Source organism: Sciurus vulgaris (assembly GCF_902686455.1).
Source record: "Sciurus vulgaris genome assembly, chromosome: 4".
In the NCBI taxonomy this organism is placed as follows: Eukaryota; Metazoa; Chordata; class Mammalia; order Rodentia; family Sciuridae; genus Sciurus; species Sciurus vulgaris.
In genome coordinates this window covers 40,492,930-40,510,614 of record NC_136464.1, presented here as the reverse complement: position 1 = coordinate 40,510,614, position 17,685 = coordinate 40,492,930, and the positions used below count along the sequence as shown (strand labels likewise).

Genomic DNA, 17,685 nt, shown 5'->3' with positions numbered 1-17,685 from the left:
ATGCAGGAAGCAAAAGAACAATTCAATAAAGAGATAGAGATTCTGAAAAAAAAAAAAAAAAAAAACAAACAGAAATACTTGAAATGAAAGAAATGATAAACCAAATTAAAAACTCAATGGAAAGCATCACCAACAGAATAGACCTCATGGAAGACAGAATCTCAGACAATGAAGACAAAATATTTACTCTTGAAAATAAAGTTGAACAAACTGAGAAGATGTTAAGAAATCATGAACGGAAACTCCAAGAATTATGGGATATCATGAAAAGACCGAATTTAAGCATTATCGGAATTGAGGAAGGCACAGAGATACAAACCAAAGGCATAAACAACCTGTTCAATGAAATAATATCAGAAAATTTCCAAAACTTGAAAAATGAAATGGAAAATCAAATACAAGAGGCTTACAGAACACCAGGTGCACAGAATTACAACAGATCCACACCAAGACACATTATAATGAAAATACCCCACATACAAAGTAAAGATAGGACTTTAAAGACTGCAAGAGAAAAGCATCAGATTACATATAAAGGGAAACCAATGCGGATATCAGCAGATTTCGCAGCCCAGACTCTAAAAGCAAGAAAGGCCTGGAACAATATATTTGAAGCTCTGAAAGAACATGGATGCCAACTAAGAATTCTATACCCAGCAAAACTAACCTTTAGATTTGACGATGAAGTAAAATCTTTCCATGATAAACAAAAGTTAAGAGAATTTACAAATAGAAAGCCTGCCCTACAAAACATTCTCAGCAAAATATTTCATGAGGAAGAAGTGAAAAGCAACAATACAAGTCAGGATAGGGAGGAACTACCCCAAAAGAAAAGCCAATCAAAGGAGAAACCAAGTCAAGTTAAAAACCAAAAATAAGCCAAAATGACCAGGAATACAAATCATATCACAATAATAACCCTGAAAGTCAATGACCTAAACTCAAAAGACACAGACTGGCAGATTGGATTAAAAAGAAGGACCCAACAATATGCTGCCTTCAAGAGTCTCATCTCATAGAAAAAGGCATCTACAGACTAAAGATGAAAGGATGGAAAAAATATACCATGTACATGGACCCAGTAAAAAAGCAGGGGTCTCCATCCTAATATCAGATAAAGTGGACTTCAAACCTAAGTTAGTCAGAAGGGATAAAGAAGGACATTTCATACTGCTTAAGGGAAGCATAAAATAGCAAGATATACAATTTTAAATATTTATGCCCCAAACAATGGAGCCACTATGTATATCAAACAAACCCTTCTCAATTTTAAGAATCAAATAGACCAAAACACATTAATAGTGGGGGACTTTAACACACTGCTCTCACCACTGGATAGATCCTCCAAACAAAAACTGAACAAAGAAACTATAGAACTAAATAATACAATCAATGATATAAACTTAATGGATATTTAGAGTATTTCATCCATCATCGAATGAATATACTTTCTTCTCAGCAGCTCACAGATGCTTCTCCAAAACAGACCATATGCTATGCCACAAAGAAACCATTAGTAAATACAAAAAGATAGAGATCTTACCCTGTATCCTATCAGACCATAATGGAATGCAATTAGAAATGAATGATAAAATAACAAACAAAAACTACTCATATACCTGGAGACTAAATAATATGCTATTGAATGATGCAATGATAACAGAAGACATCAGGGAAGAAATTTAAAAAATCTTAGAGGTAAATGAGAACAATGACACAACATATCAAAATCTCTGGGACACTCTGAAAGCAGTACTAAGAGGAAAGTTCATTGCATTGAGCTCATACATTAAAAAAAGAAAAAGTCAACAACTAAATGAACTAACATTACATCTCAAAGCCCTAAAAAAGAACAGATCAACACCAAAAATAGCAGAAGACAGGAAATCATTAAAATCAGAGCTGAAATTAATGAAATCAAAACAAGAGAAACAATTAAAAAAATTGACAAAACAAAAAGTTGGCTCTTTGAAAAAGTAAACAAAATTGATAAACCCCTCTCCACACTAACAAAGAGGAGAGAGAAAACTCAAATTACTAGAATTCATGATGAAAAAGGAAAGATCACGACAGACACCATTGAAATACATAACATAATTAGAAGCTACTTTGAAAATCTATACTCCAACAAAATAGAAAATATCAAAGACATTGACAAATTTTTAGAGACATATGATCCTCCCAAAGTGAATCAGGAAGATGTACACAATCTGAACAGATCAATTTCAAGCACCAAAATAGAAGAAACCATCAAAAGCCTACCAACCAAGAGAAGCTCAGGACCAGATGGATTCTCAGCTGAATTCTACAAGACCTGTAAAGAAGAACTAATACCAATACTCCTCAAAGTATTCCAGGAATAGAAAAGGAGGGAAATCTTCCAAATTCATTCTATGAGGCTAGTATCACTGATACCAAAACCAGACAAAGACACGTCAAGGAAAGAAAACTTTAGACCAATATCCCTGATGAACACAAAAGCAAAAATTCTTAACAAAATACTGGCAAATCGCATACAAAAACATATTAAAAAGATAGTGCACCATGATCAAGTGGAGTTTATCTCAGGAATGGAAGGTTGATTCAACATCCAGAAATCAATAAATGTAATTCATCACATCAATAGACTTAAAGTTAAGAATCAAATGATTATTTCAATTGATGCTGAGAAAGCATAAAATACAGCACCCCTTCATGCTTAAAACACTAGGAAAAATAGGAATAGTAGGAACATATCTCAACATTGTAAAGGCTATCTATGCTAAGCCCACAATCAACATCATTCTTAATGGAGAAAAACTGGAAGCATTCCCTCTAAAAACTGGAACAAGATAGGGATGCCCTCTTTCACCACTTCTATTCAACATTGTCCTTGAAACACTTTCCAGAGCAATTAGACAGACCAAAGAAATTAAAAGGATACAAATAGGAAAAGAAGACCTAAAGCTGTCACTATTTGCTGATGACGTGATCCTATATATAGAAGATCCAAAAAACTCCACTAGAAAACTTCTAGAACTAATAAGGGAATTCATCTAAATAGCAGAACATAAAATCTATATGTGTAAATATAATGCATTTCTATTCATAAGTGATGAATTCTCTGAAAAAGAAATTAGGAAAACCACTTCACTCACAATAGCCTCAAAATAAATAAATAAAATACTTGAGAATTAATCTAACAAAAAAAGGTGAAAGACCTCTACAATGGAAACTACTGAACATTAAAGAAAGAAATTGAAGAAAACCTTCAAAGATGGAAAGATCTCCCATGTTCTTGGATAGGCAGAATTAACATTGTCAAACTGGCCATTCTACCAAAGGCACTATACAGACTCAATGCAATTCCAATTAAAATCCCAATGACATTCCTCATAGAAATGGAGAAAGTAATCATGAACTTCATCTGGAAGAACAAGAGACCTCGATTAGCCAAAACAATCCAGAGTAGAAAAAGCAAAACAGAAGGTATCACAATACCAGACATTAAACTATACTACAGAGCAATAGTAACAAAAACAGCATGGTATTGGCACCAAAATAGACAGGCAGACCAATGGTACAGAAAAGAAGACAGAGACAAAACCACATAAATTCAGTCACCTCATACTAGACAAAGGGACAAAAAACATACAATGGAGAAAAGCTAGCCTGTTCAACAAATGGTGCTGGCAAAACTGGAAATCCATATGCAGTAAAATAAATTAAACCTCTTATCTCTCACCCTGCACAAAACTCAACTCAAAATGGACCAAGGACATAGGAATTAGACCAGAGACTCTGCACCTAATAGAAGACAAAGTAGGCCCGAATCTTCATCATGTAGGCTTAGGATCAGACTTCCTCAAAAAGACTCCCAATGCACAGGAAATCAAAGCAAGAATCAATAAATGGGATGGACTCAAACTAAAAAGCTTTTTCTCAGCAAAGGATACAATCAAGAATGTGAAGAGAGAGCCTACAAAGTGGGAGAAAATCTTTTCCACACACACTTCAGATAAAGCACTTATCTCCAAAATGTATAAAAAACTTAGAAAACTTTACACCAAAAATACAAAGAATCCAATCAATAAATGAGCCAAGGAACTGGACAGACACTTTACAGAAGAAGACATACAGGCAATTAATAAATACATGAAAAAGTGTTCAACATCTCTAGTAATTAGAGAAATGTAAATTAAAACAACTCTAAGATTTTATCTAACTCCAATTAGAATGGCTATTATCAAGAACACAAACAATAATAGATGTTGGCGTGGATGTGGGGGAAAAGGCACACTTTTACATTGGTGGTGGGATTGCAAATTGGTGCAGCCACTCTGGAAAGCAGTGTGGAGAATCCTCGGAAACTTTGAATGGACCCACCTTTTGACCCAGTTATCTCACTCCTTGGTTTATACCCAAAGGACTTAAAATCAGCAAACTACAGTAACACAGCCACATCAATGTTTATAGCAGCTCAATTCACAATAACTAGATTGTGGAACCAACCTAGATGCCCTTCAACAGATGAATGGATAAAGGATAAAGAAACTTGTATATATATACATGGAATATTATTCAGCCATAAAGAAGAATAATATTATGGCATTTGCAAATAAATGGATGGAATTAGAGACTATCATGCTTAGCGAAATATGTCAATCCCAAAAACCAAAGGCTGAATATTTTCCCTAATAAGTGGAGAATGATATATAATGGGGGTGGGGGAGTGGGGAGTGAATAAAGAATGGGGGAACTTTGGATTATGTAGAAGGAAATGAGAGGGAGTGGGTATGAAAAATGGTGGAATGAGACAGACATCATTACCCTATGTACATGTATGATTACACAAATGGTATGAATCTATAGCGTGTACGACCATAGAAATGAAATGATGTACCCCATTTTTGTACAATGAATCAAAATGCAGTCTGTAAAAAAATTAAAAGACAAAATAAATAAATAAAAATTATAATTCTAATGATGTAAGATTTTTAAATTTCTAGAGAGGATAACTTTTAAGAAACCCTGAATAAATTGAAAATTATTTTCCCTCTGGAAATGAAGTGATCTATGAATATGTCCAGTACATGACCTGGAGTGTGACTGACATTCAATGAACTTTCATTCTTAACCTTCTGCTCTACCTAAATTTGACTACAAGAATGACAAATAATTATTGGACACTTACGTCATGCCAGGTGTTGCCTAATGTACTTAATATAAGTTACCTCATCTAATCCTGAAAACACTCCATAAATTAAATACCAATTTATCTCCATTTTAGAGATGTGAAAGCTGAAGCATCTGAAGATTTGCAAGATTCCCCTGGTACGTAACTAGGAAGTGCCAAGGCAAGAATTTGAACCTGATTCTGTCTAGCTCCATAATGTGTGCTCTCACTGTCAAACCCTGACCTATCATTTTAGTTTGGAGTTGCTATTTGCTTCTATGGAAGAAGGAAAGCATAGTTTAAGGTTGTAAGTGAAGTCTGTGGCATACCACAACACGCATATGAACATGAGAGAACTCAGAGAGGTAAGTTAGAAGACATCTAGCTGGTGCTCAGAAACTCAGTCTTCAGTTACCCTGCCAGGAATTAGACAGACACTGTCCAAATTTGCAAACTGGAATGTAAAATTTTATATAACAGATCCCCAGCAGACCCTGGAAAATTCATACCTGAGATAAGGATCAAGGGATAAAGAAAAGGATCCTATGTCAAATATGCTGCCATGTTCAGGACATCAAAGGGCTGTGGTAAACATCAGTACTCCTAAAATGCAGGCGAGCTTTCCACCTTCATGCAGTATTATAGGTACAGCTGCCTCGGGTGCATTTGGGCAACAGAGCAAGTATGACCAGAAACCTAGATCAAAGCCCTGTGTTTGGAGAAACACAGGATACAAAAGTAAGTTAAACAGATGTGCATGTTACACAAGGAATTTAAAATCTTGGATTTATAATAAAATAAGTTCACTGATGGCAGCAATCCAGGATACTACGTTAGATTCATCAGTATGTTGGCAATGATCACAAGTAGTACAAAGCAAAGGAGTTCAGAGAAGGGAAAGAGGTCACCTGTGGCTGGGATGATGAGGGAAGAAGTAAGGTAACATTTGAGCTGAGGAATGAAGAAATGGATAGCATTTGAACTCTCAGGAATTAAGGAATAATGCAAATAAAGGCTTTTTGGTAATCAAGTACTAGGCTTTATCTAAAACTTATGTGCCCATAATGATTTTAATTTTTTTCATTTGTTTATTTCAACATTTTTTTACAAACCTAACAAATTGATCTCTATTGCATGTGCCTGAAAATTCATAAAATTAACTCATTCAAATAATTCTTTCTACTGTATGTAAAGAACCATGCTACGCCCAAGAGATAGGGAGAAGAAAACCCATCTCCTGACCTCAAGAGAGCTGATTTGCTTAGTATCTATATCTATCTATCTATCTATCTATCTATCTATCTATCTATCTATCTATCTGCCTATCTATCTATCTGGGCTTAACAGTATAATTTGAAATTTTCTGGTCTTGGGAATAAAAGGTCATGTCAAGTCTATAAGGAAATAATTTTTAATGGACCTCCAAATAATTTAGAAATTTTTTATTTTTGTGTATAAAAGAGAACAATGGGGGTGAAGGGCAAGGAAGTCAAATGCCTGAAATTAGGGTAAAAGAAAAATGAGTCAGAACAAGGTCTTTAAAGAATTTGAGGTACATTTGATTTGAGAAGAATAGCATTTAGGAATAGATGAGGCTTCCTAGGATCAAGACAAAGATGCAATTCAGAGAAAGAATTAGTGCCAGAAAAATGGAAAAGAACCAAATCAAACAATATTAATAGTGAGTTCATCTATTCCAGGAACTTGTAGGCATGTATCACCTTACAATGTGATTTGGGAGACTGAAAATAAAGACTAAATACAGGAACTGTATGTGATGATGATCCTACATTCAGACAACACAATTTCTCTCTCCTGATGATAGAACTAAGTTGTACATTTAAAAAAATGTATATATATATAAATATATTTAGTTGTTGATGCATCTTTATTTTATTTATTTATTTATATGCAGTGCTAAGAAACAAACCCAGTGCCTCAGACATGCCAGGCAAGCACTCTACCACTGAGATACAAACTCCAGCCCATACATGTTTTGTTTTGTTTTTTAATTTTGAAAATTGTATTTTTAAGTAAGAAGAATGTCTTGAAGGTGTAATATTTTAATATTCCCTATAAAGCAAATGATGACCACTTCGTAACTAATTATCCATGTTGGAGAAAAGGAAGTATCTAATGGTGAGTTAATAAAACACATATAAAGGCAACCAAGTTAGATACTGATAGAAGATGGCTTTTTGGCTGTCCATTTGGTAATGGCTTTACACATTCACACTGTATGGGGTGGAGCACTGCCCTCTGGTTGATCTCGTTTAATCCCAGTTAATTAAAATGCTGATGACACCTGACTAAAGCCGTGCCAAACAGGATCTTCCCACAAGGGATTTAAAATTAGGACTAAGTGACTCCAGGTAGTCTGTTTCTGGAATTTGAACTACAGTAACAGGGTTGTCCAAGGATCAAGCAGGTGGAGACATGAAGATCAGGTAGAAACAGGAACTGGGAGTGGCAGGGAGTACAGGCAGAAGTTAGGAGATAAGGAAGGTGTATGAAAAGATGATAACGAAAGAGGAAAGCTCCTAATGGAAAGTTCCATCCAGTTCTTTGTGTGGTTCAAATGTACCACCAGCCTTAGATTCCACGCAATAAATCCTCCTTGATTTCTTAATTAAGTTAGTTTGAATAGGTTTTATGCTAAGCGAAATAAGCCAGTCCCAAAAAACCAAAGGTGCAATGTTTTCCCTGATAAGTGGATGATGATATATAATGGGGGTGGTGGGGTGGGGAAGGTGAGAGAAGAATGGAGGAACTTTAGAGTGAGTAGAGGGAAATGAGGGGGTGGGTATGAAAAATGGTGGAATAAGAAAAAAAAAAAAGTATCCAGACTAAATCTTATTAAAAGGGAAAGGTGATGGTCACCCAACTTTTGTTTGACAGACTTCTGATGGTCTCTTTCCAAGTAGAAAGAGGTTACATGGAGTTTCTATAAAATAATTCTGAACTTTTCTTCTTTCATCAAAACCTCCCTATTTCTGTATAATTAGGGATCATGAATAGTTCTCACATCAATTTCTATTGTGTTCAAGTTTAATTCTAAAGGATCACTGCCTTTTTCACGTAGATTTTTAACTTCCTCAAGCGTACATAGATAGTAACTATGTATTAAAAACCAGAAAAAGATTAAACTAATGTGAATCCAAAGAAGGGGGTCCTGAAATAGAAAATGTCTTATGTTGTAGGGTTATATATTTTCATGTTTGCCCTTATTCGTTCAGATCCCTTATTAGGGATCTCTGTGAGATCCCTAATGATTCGTTAACATCATTAGGGATCTCACAGAGATCCTTTTGAAGGATTCAAGCACTCCCTTGAATGGATGGGGGAATTTTCATAAACATCTATTAATTTTAGAGCTTTTATATATTAAAAGATACCAAACAAGAGGATACAAAGAGAAAATGTACTGAAACAAGACCTTTTGGGGTAGGTAGAATAATGTTCCATCTTCACCCCCAAAGATGTCTGTTTCTTAATTCCCAAAAACTATTAAGTGAGTATGTTACTTTACATGGTAAAAGGGACCCTGAAGAGGTGGCTAAGATGAGGACCTCGAAATGGACTATCTATGATCATCCAAATGGTCCCTATCTCATTACACCTCTTAGTAGTGGAAGACAATGGAAGAATAATGTATTCGAGATTTAAGGCAGAAGGAGGAGAGATTCAGAATGCAAAGCCTCAACTTGCCTTTGCTGACTTTCAAGAGGAAAGAAGGGAGCCATGAGCTAAGGAATGTGGGACCCTTAGAAGCTGGAAAGTTCTACAGACCAGGAAGCTCCACTGACAACTAACAAGGAAAAAGGGACCTGAGTCCACAGCAACTGAATTCTGTCGACCACCCCAAAGAACATGAAAATGGATCTTTCCTTAGGACCTCCAAAAGAAATGCAAATGTCCTGCCAACACCTCTAATTTTAGCCCAGGGAAATTTGGGTCATTCTGTAGAAATATAAGGTAATTAATACATTTACATTGCTTTAAGCCACAGAGTTTGTGATAATTTATTACATCATCTAGAGAAAGCTACTATACCTTCTTAATCAAATTCCATGATTCTTGGCCTAACAGGATGTGGCAGGGAAACTAATAAAGTCAGACTTTTCCTTTGAAAACTGCTTTATGCTAGGTTGCTTTAACAATGATGTTCTATAACTATTGTGCTGATTAGTTGCTCCTTGATTATATAAACAATCAAATACATGAGAGTGTATTTTGAAGTTAGAAAATAAAAAAAAAAATACACATACTCTTTAGGAATACTCTTTTTCACATTTTTGATATGGAAAAAAAATGAAGTAACTTTACTAAAAATACCCATATGCAAAATTCATTGGTGAACCCTGCATATTTGCATAGATTTATGCATTCTTAAGTTCTTTTTATTAGTTATGCTAATTTTCTCTTTTGGTTTAAACCATCGAGTCATTCTCAGATCTTCTTCCTGGGTATTATACATTATAGTTGCTGAATAAATAAACATTGGATTTGAGTGCTGTGTTCTCCTAAGTACTGGAAATCCAACAGAGAAAAATATTTCTGAGAATTTCAATTACAAGTTTGAGATAATTTGGCCAATAATTATGTGCCTTCCTATTACTGCTGAAAACTAGCAGTTGTCATGTGTGATGCGAGTATGGTTTTGCACATTCATGAAAGATAGCAAAGCATCTTTCATGTGGCTGGCCTTGTGCCGTCCTGAGTGATGAATCACCAGTTGTCCCTGAAACAAATGGCCTCATAAATGGGATAAATGTAAACTATAATGCAGTGAGTGTGACAAGGGTACAGTGATTCATTTATCCAGAATTCACTTATTAGGTAACATAAAAGAGACTGCCTGACTTCCACAAGTCTGGTCAGAAAGGGAAAGCCTACTTCCATGTTTTTCTAATCCTCTTAGGAAGTCTGCCTCCATGCTATGATTGTCTGCAGGCAACCCAGGTAAGCTTCCCGGGAAGCATAGTGTGCCAGAGAAGCAAGCAGAAGGAATCTGGAGGAGCAAACAGAAAATATCCAACAAAATGTTGTGCCATCCTATAAATTCCAATTGATGTGGCAAATGCAAATATAAAGAAAGAATATATTACAATACTGAGGTACAACATAGACATAGCTAGAATTATTCCCTTTATTTTGTGAAGATAGTGCTTGAGTTGGACTCAATATGATTTTTAGAAGAGGAACACACCTGTATAATTAGCACTCAAATCAAGAAACAGAACGTTTCCAGCATCCCAGAATTCCCCAAATTGCCTCCTTCTAGCTATTCTCCTCCTCCAGGGTAACCAGGATCCTGGGTTCTAATACCGTAGATTAATTTTGCCTCTTTTTTGAACTTTATATGAAATGAATTATACAGAGTGCATGTCAATATGGTTTTTAAGAGCTATCTCATTGCATGTGGTTGTACTGTTTTATTTTGTTGTTGTATAACATATCCTATTGTGTGACTGACTATACAACAATTTATTCATTCTACGATGATGACATTTGTGAAATTCCTACTTTGTTCATATTTTAAATAGTACGGCTAAGAATATCTGGGTTTTGAACAATTAGGAATTGCCAGGCAGACACAGAGGTGGGGCTTTCCTGTGAAGATCAAAATATGAACAATGGAATCCAGGCATCAAAGAACACAGAGTTTTTGGGCATCTCTGGGAAATTTGGTGTCACTGGAGCATGGTGTGTGAGGTAGAAATGTCAGGACCTGCATCTGGGAAACAGAAAGACCCCAGATTATGACATTCTTCATCAACATGTGGGGAATGGACTTCAGTGGAGGCTGTAAACAGAGGATCTGATGAGGATGATAGACAAATCACTGTGGCCATAGACTAGAGGGCAGATTGGAGTAGGACTCAGACAGGAAACAGGAGGACTATTTCATGGGTTTCTTTTACTGTCCAACATAGATAACTAACTGTGCTGCAATGTTTAAATGCTGGAATGTTTTCTTAGGAGAACTGCATCATTTTACCCTCAACTTTTGCAAAACTTTTTGGTTCTAGGGCAGGTAACATTTTCTTGGGTCTTTAATGCACCAATCAGCAGGAAACATTTCAGCCTCAGCGCAAACACATGGAATTTGCAATACAGTCTCATTTATTTATTTTTAATGAAAATCTGGCTTCCTTGACATAGACATTTTGAAGATGGGTAACTGAGTCAGGCCTGGGTTCGAGAGTCCTGTCCCATTGTGAAAGGCAGTCACTTCCCTTTTAAGAGGCAGCAGGATCTCAGTGGTGATAACCGAAACTGGGCAAAAAGGCTCTGTAAGTATTAAGGAAGTGGCTCCTGTAATAATTTTTGAGTAGTCAGCAGAAAAAGAGTATTGCTGGTGACTTCACTGCATTTATTCTTACTTTGTTGGAAAATACCACTAATATGAGGAATTGTCTATCAGTAGCAAAATATTAGGTTCATGCCTCACACCTGCATATACTGTTTCGAAAGTGGTATTGGTGAAAATTAACTTAAGGACCCAAAACATGATACTGACTTGAGAGAGAGAAAAAAAGAGAAAGAAACAGAAACAGAGAGAGAGAGGGAAGGAGAGGGGGAGAAAAAGAGGGGGGAGGGAAGTGAGAGAGGGGGAAAGCTGGGGAGTATATACAGAATACCATTCCAAATATAGAAAGTGCAACTTATAGAAACAAAACCAGTTAGTGCTATTTTGGACCATCTGTGACATCAAGCCATGTCATGACCATGTTGTGGATGGGGTCTGTCACTAACCAGAAACTCACAATCCTTTCAGAATTATGCTGCAATCAAAGTTATTTATAAGCCACAATGCTTAGTTTTGTAATCTGATAATACCTCAAACTATAGCAGTTTAACAAGACTCAGCAAGGAATCAAAGATGGTCAGGTTGGCCACTCAGCATATCCAGGAGAAGAATGATTAAGGAAAAAAATGTGTCCTATCCCTCTCACATCCATCTATTTATTAGATATTAAACTGCATACAGTTGGTTATAATGTTTCATAATAGAAAATATCAACTTGTATGAAGTAGTCAGGTAAACCATCTTTCAATAGCTGTGAAGTTGGAAGAACTGGTAGAATTCAGTTATCCGGATGCATGGAGGGGTGGAAACTGATTTTTTTTTTTTTTTTTTTTTTTTTTTTTTTTTGCGGTGCTGGGGATTGAACACAGGTTCTTGTGCTTGCAAGTCAATCATTTTACCAACTGAGCTATATTCCCAACCCCAGAACCTGACTATTGATTCACCTATTGGGTTCTGGGAGTTTTAGAGGGACAGTAACGGCATCAAAGTGACTAGAAGAAATAGAAAGTACTCAGGCTCAGACAGAGATGTGGGTTTGGATGATGGACAAGAGGAAGCAGAAGGGTAAGGGCTTGGTAGGTCAGGCAGCAATGAGTCACTGTGATTTAGGTAGGAACCAGACATGGCGTATTCGTATCATATGACTGTGTAACAAAATATCATAAACTTCTTGGCTTAAAAGCATACAGATTTATCATCTTACAATTATGAATCTTAAAAATCCAAAATGGATCTAATACCAAGAGGGTAGGAAAAACTTCCTTGCGGGAAAACTCTAGGAAAATATGTTTCCAGTTTCTAGAGGTTATCTACATTTCTCCTCTTGCTGCCCGTATCACCACAGCCTCTGCTTCCATCCTCACGTCTCCTTCGTCTCCTTCTTTGGCTCTTCTGCCTCTCTCTTCCATCTTCTAAAGACCTTTGTGATTACACTGGGCCCACCTAGACAATCCAGGACACTCTTACTATGTTAAGATTCTTAATGTAATCACATCTACACGGTTTCCTCTGACACCAAAGGAAACAAGCCTTGGTTCTGGGGATTAAACATGGATACTTCAAGAGGACTCTGGTCTGCCTATCAAATGTGGCAAAGTGACTTAATCCTAGCTCTGAATCAGTAAATAAGTCTCAGTTTTTAAAAGTGGACTAATGCAAAGATGCTAAGGAAGAAGTATAACAGGCTTCATTCCTTACAATAGTTCACTTTCGGTACACCTCTGTGTTTCTGCTGTACATAATTATTCTAGAAAACATCAGCATAGAGGAGAGTGCTATATTCCTGGAATATATCCCCGCCCACACACACAATTCCTCACCATGGGAGGCTCAGACTGACCTCCAACTTGGGAATTCTGCAAGCACAGAAAACTTGAAAAGGACAAGATCCCCAGTGAATGGAAAGCCGAAATACACTGAGACTTTGGGAAAAAGTACAGACATATCTAAAGTGAGTGACCACAGGAAGGAACTAGATCATGTTGACAAATCCACTGAGTGGCTAAATTTTACTTCTTCTTTTAACATTAAACATTAGTTGCATTTACTTCTTTCATCAATTTGAAACATAAATTGTTATTTTGGTCATACAAAAGGGCAAAAATGTCTCTGTTCCACTGTAGTGGGAAGTCATGATATTTCCAAATGATTTCATAGTAATAAGTGAGAGATGAGTCAATCATTCTTTTAGCAAATACATATTGCATGTTAACTTAGAGCCAGGTCTTAAGGTCAGAAAAATGAGTCACATTCAGTCCATATCTAATAACCTAGTAATCCTCACAATAGGTATGTGAGATAGGTATACCATACTCCTCTTCCAGGTGTGAGAATAAAGAGGATTATGAGTTTGAAGCCAGTCTCAGCATCAGCAAGGTACTAAGCAACTCAGTGAAACCCTGTCTCTAAATAAAAACACAAAATAGGGCTGGGGATGTGGCTCAGTGGTCGAGTGCCCCAATCCCTGGTACCCATCCCCCCAAAAAAGTGAAATAACTCATCCAAGGATATACAGCTAAGAAATGGCAGAACAGGTATTCAAACACAGGTCCACTTGAGGCTAAAGTCCCCCTTTTTTCCCACTACATAATACAGCTTTGTTCTGGACTCAGATCCTTTACTAATCAAATACTTGTATTCACTTACACTGGGATAGTTTATGAACTTGCAAAAATTTATTAATCTTTTTTTTTTTCCTGAAGTCACATGTACAAGGCTCTAGAATTCTAAAACCTGCTGACATGCCTGACAGCTGTGGTTAGAACATGCTCAGTCCACCTTACACTGATGCACACAGGTAATAATTTAAACATCCTCAAGAGAATTTTATAGTCAGAAAATGCTACAAGGGCTCGGAGGAAGCACCTAGAACCATGGCCTGTAGGTCTGTGAAAACTTCTGGAAGAAGTCATATTTGAACCTAATATTAAGAAGTGGTTCAGATGTGGATGGGCAGATGGCCTAAGAGCTGCCAAGTCAATGAAGAGCAAAACGTAAGAAAGAGAAGAAGCCCATACCCTTTTTGGAGGAAGAAAAATTAGTTTGGAAGCAAAAACTGATATGCATATGTGAAATGTAACCTAAAGGGTTTTATAAATGTTATTCCTGATTTTTTTCAGAAAATTAAGCTCTTCCTACACTATGTTTCCATAATGTTTTCTCCATGTTTTACTGTGGCATTTAAAGCTTTTCATTTTAATTATTCGTTTGTGACACATGGTTGATCATCAAATCCATAGCACAGGGCTTATAATAGGAGAGCAAGAAATGATATTGACTGATTGTTTGAAACTCCTTTTTAGTTATGAATTCTAATAAGGTTCAGCTCTTACTCATTTCATATCTTCAGCTGAGTCAATGCCTATAGGTTCTGAATAAATGTTTACAAATATTATTTACTTAGTCTGATTCCCAACTCATTTTTTCAAGATCCTCCATCCTTTCCTTTTTACTTTCCTTTACCTCTACTCTTTTGAAGTCTTCCCTAATCATTACCCAGGCAAATGCAGCACACAGTCACAAGATAGCCAACCCTCCCCTCTGCACCAGTAGTTCCTTGGTCACAAGGGTGCTATTTATAATCATCTCATATCAGATCCTGAGAGTTAATTATAAAATGTTCAGGAATTTTGTGAACCAGTTGTTAAGCCTAACCTTTATTTAAAAATAAATTACATAAACAAAATTCAATAAATTACATTTAAAACCTATCACTTCTATTTTACTATATTTTGCTATCATCTGCATCCTTGCAATTATTCATGTCAATAGTAACTGTATGGTGGAAATATATAATTTAATATAATATAAATAACATAACCATGAGCTACTGTGCATCTCTTCCCAACCCCACAATCAAGGATCTCATGTTATGGTAACTTGAAACGGACACTACTGTTTACAACATGTAAATTGGCAAACACGAGAGAACAGGGTTCGAGTCATCATTTTGTTGATTGTCTAGACCAGAAGTCAGTAACATTTTTATATAAAGAATCAGTAAATATTTTAGATTTTATAAGTCATCCCTATTGCAACTACTCAACCGTGTAGTGCAGATTAGGAGTCATAAACAACATGGAAACAGATGGGTATTATTGTGTTGTAATAAATCATGTTCCTGTATAATCAAGGTGGTTTGGGACCATGAGGTACATTCGGTTGCAATTTGACAATCCTTGGTCTAGACTTAAGAAAGCAATGGAGAAATATTAACTACACAGAATAAACTTAAACATGTGTCATGACTGTTATATTCTGAATAGTATCAAAAACTGCGGAAATAGTCTTCTATTATTCTAAAACCATTTATCCAATTCAGCAACAAAGTCACTCACATACTTGACAAGTGAGTGAATTTCCAACATGTCTTTATTGTTTCACTTTCATCTTATTCACTATAAAAATATCAATCAGTAGTCATATCAGAAGTTGTGATCAGAGGTTCACTATGGTTACAAAAGTTCAACCAAAATCACTGAAAGCATGTCTTGGAGAATCAATTGATTATATGGAATTTACAAAAAAAGGAATATGTTAAAATATTACAAATGTAAGTGTATTTATATTATATTTAATGTATTACACATATTTTTATTTGTAAACTATGTACTATGCATCCTTTATATCAGTAAAATTTATAATAGATGTGTGTAATCCATGTATGTGGATAGATTTCTTCCCACACTGCGGGTTTTTAACTATTCATGGCACACATGGGCACCATCAGGCTACATGTTAATTTCCAATTGTCTATAATGTATTTTTTCTTTTGTACACTACTTTTTTGTATTCTGAAAGTAAGGATCATTTCTCATTTATCTCTTTGGTCACAGAGCCAAACACAAAGTTGAGTTCTTATTAGCTCAACAAGTATGTATTTTTGAAAGTAATTTTATTGATTTCTTGTGCTTTGGGAGTCTTGTTAAGGAAGTTTGATCCCTTTAATTTCTTTGGTCTGTGTAATTGCTCTGGCAAGTGTTTCAAGGATGATGTTGAATGGAAGTGGTGAAAGAGGGCATCCCTGTCTTGTTCCAGTTTTTAGACAGGATGCTTTCAGATTTTCTCCATTAAGAATGATGTTGGCCATGGGCTTAGCATAGATAGCTTTTACAATGTTGGGATATGTTCCTACTATTCCTATTTTTTTCTAGTGTTTTAAGCATGAAGGGGTGCTATATTTTATCAAATGCTTTCTCAGCATCTATTGAAATAATCATGTGATTCTTAACTTTAAGTCTATTGATGTGACGAATTACATTTATTGATTTCCAGATGTTGAACCAACTTTGCCTCCCTGGGATAAACCCCACTTGATCATGGTGCACTGTCTTTTTAATATGTTTTTGTATGTGATTTGCCAGTATTTTGTTAAGGATTTTTGCATCTATGTTCATCAGGGATAGTGGGCTAAAGTTTTCTTTCCTTGATGAGTCTTTGTCTAGTTTTGGTATCAGAGTGATACTAGCTTCACAGAATGAGTTTGGAAGGGTTCCCTCCTTTTCTATTCCTGGAATACTTTGAGGAGTATTGGTATTAGTTCTTCTTTAAAGGTCTTATAGAATTTGGCAGTTGCAAATTGATACAGCCACTCTGGAAAGCAGTGTGGAGAATCCTCAGAAAACTTGGAATGGAACCACCTTTTGACCCAGTTATCCCACTCCTTGGTTTATACCCAAAGGACTTAAAATTAGCATACTACAGTATCCCAGCCACATCAATGTTCATAGCAGTTTAATTAAGTTTAATAGCTAGATTGAGGAACCAATTTAGATGCCCTTCAACAGATGAATGGACAAAGAAACTGTGGTATATATACACAATGGAATATTATTCAGCCATAAAGAAGAATAATATTATGGCATTTGCAGATAAATGGATGGAATTGGAGAAGATCATGCTAAGTGAAATAAGCCAATCCCAAAAAACCAAAGGCCAAATGTTTTCCCTGACAAGTAGATGATGATATATAATGGGGGTGGGGGTGAGAAGAATGGAGGAACTTTAGATTATGTAGAAGAAAATGAGAGGGAAGTGGGGTATGAAAAATGGTGGAAGGAGTCAGACATCATTACCCTATGTACATGTATGACGACATGAATGGTGTGAATCTACATCGTGTACAACCATAGAAATGAAATGATGTACCCCACTGGTGTACAATGAATCAAAATGCTATCTGTAAAAAATAAAAAAAAATTTAAAAATGCAAGAATAT

The 17,685-nt window shown here is 35.9% G+C and overlaps 1 pseudogene across 1 annotated transcript in view; it reads left to right on the top strand.

The window, feature by feature from the left end:
* Window positions 1-17,685, top strand: part of LOC306660210 (G2/mitotic-specific cyclin-B2-like) — a 155,453-nt pseudogene that overhangs the window by 65,681 nt on the left and 72,087 nt on the right. The gene's annotated exons all lie outside the window — the stretch shown is intronic.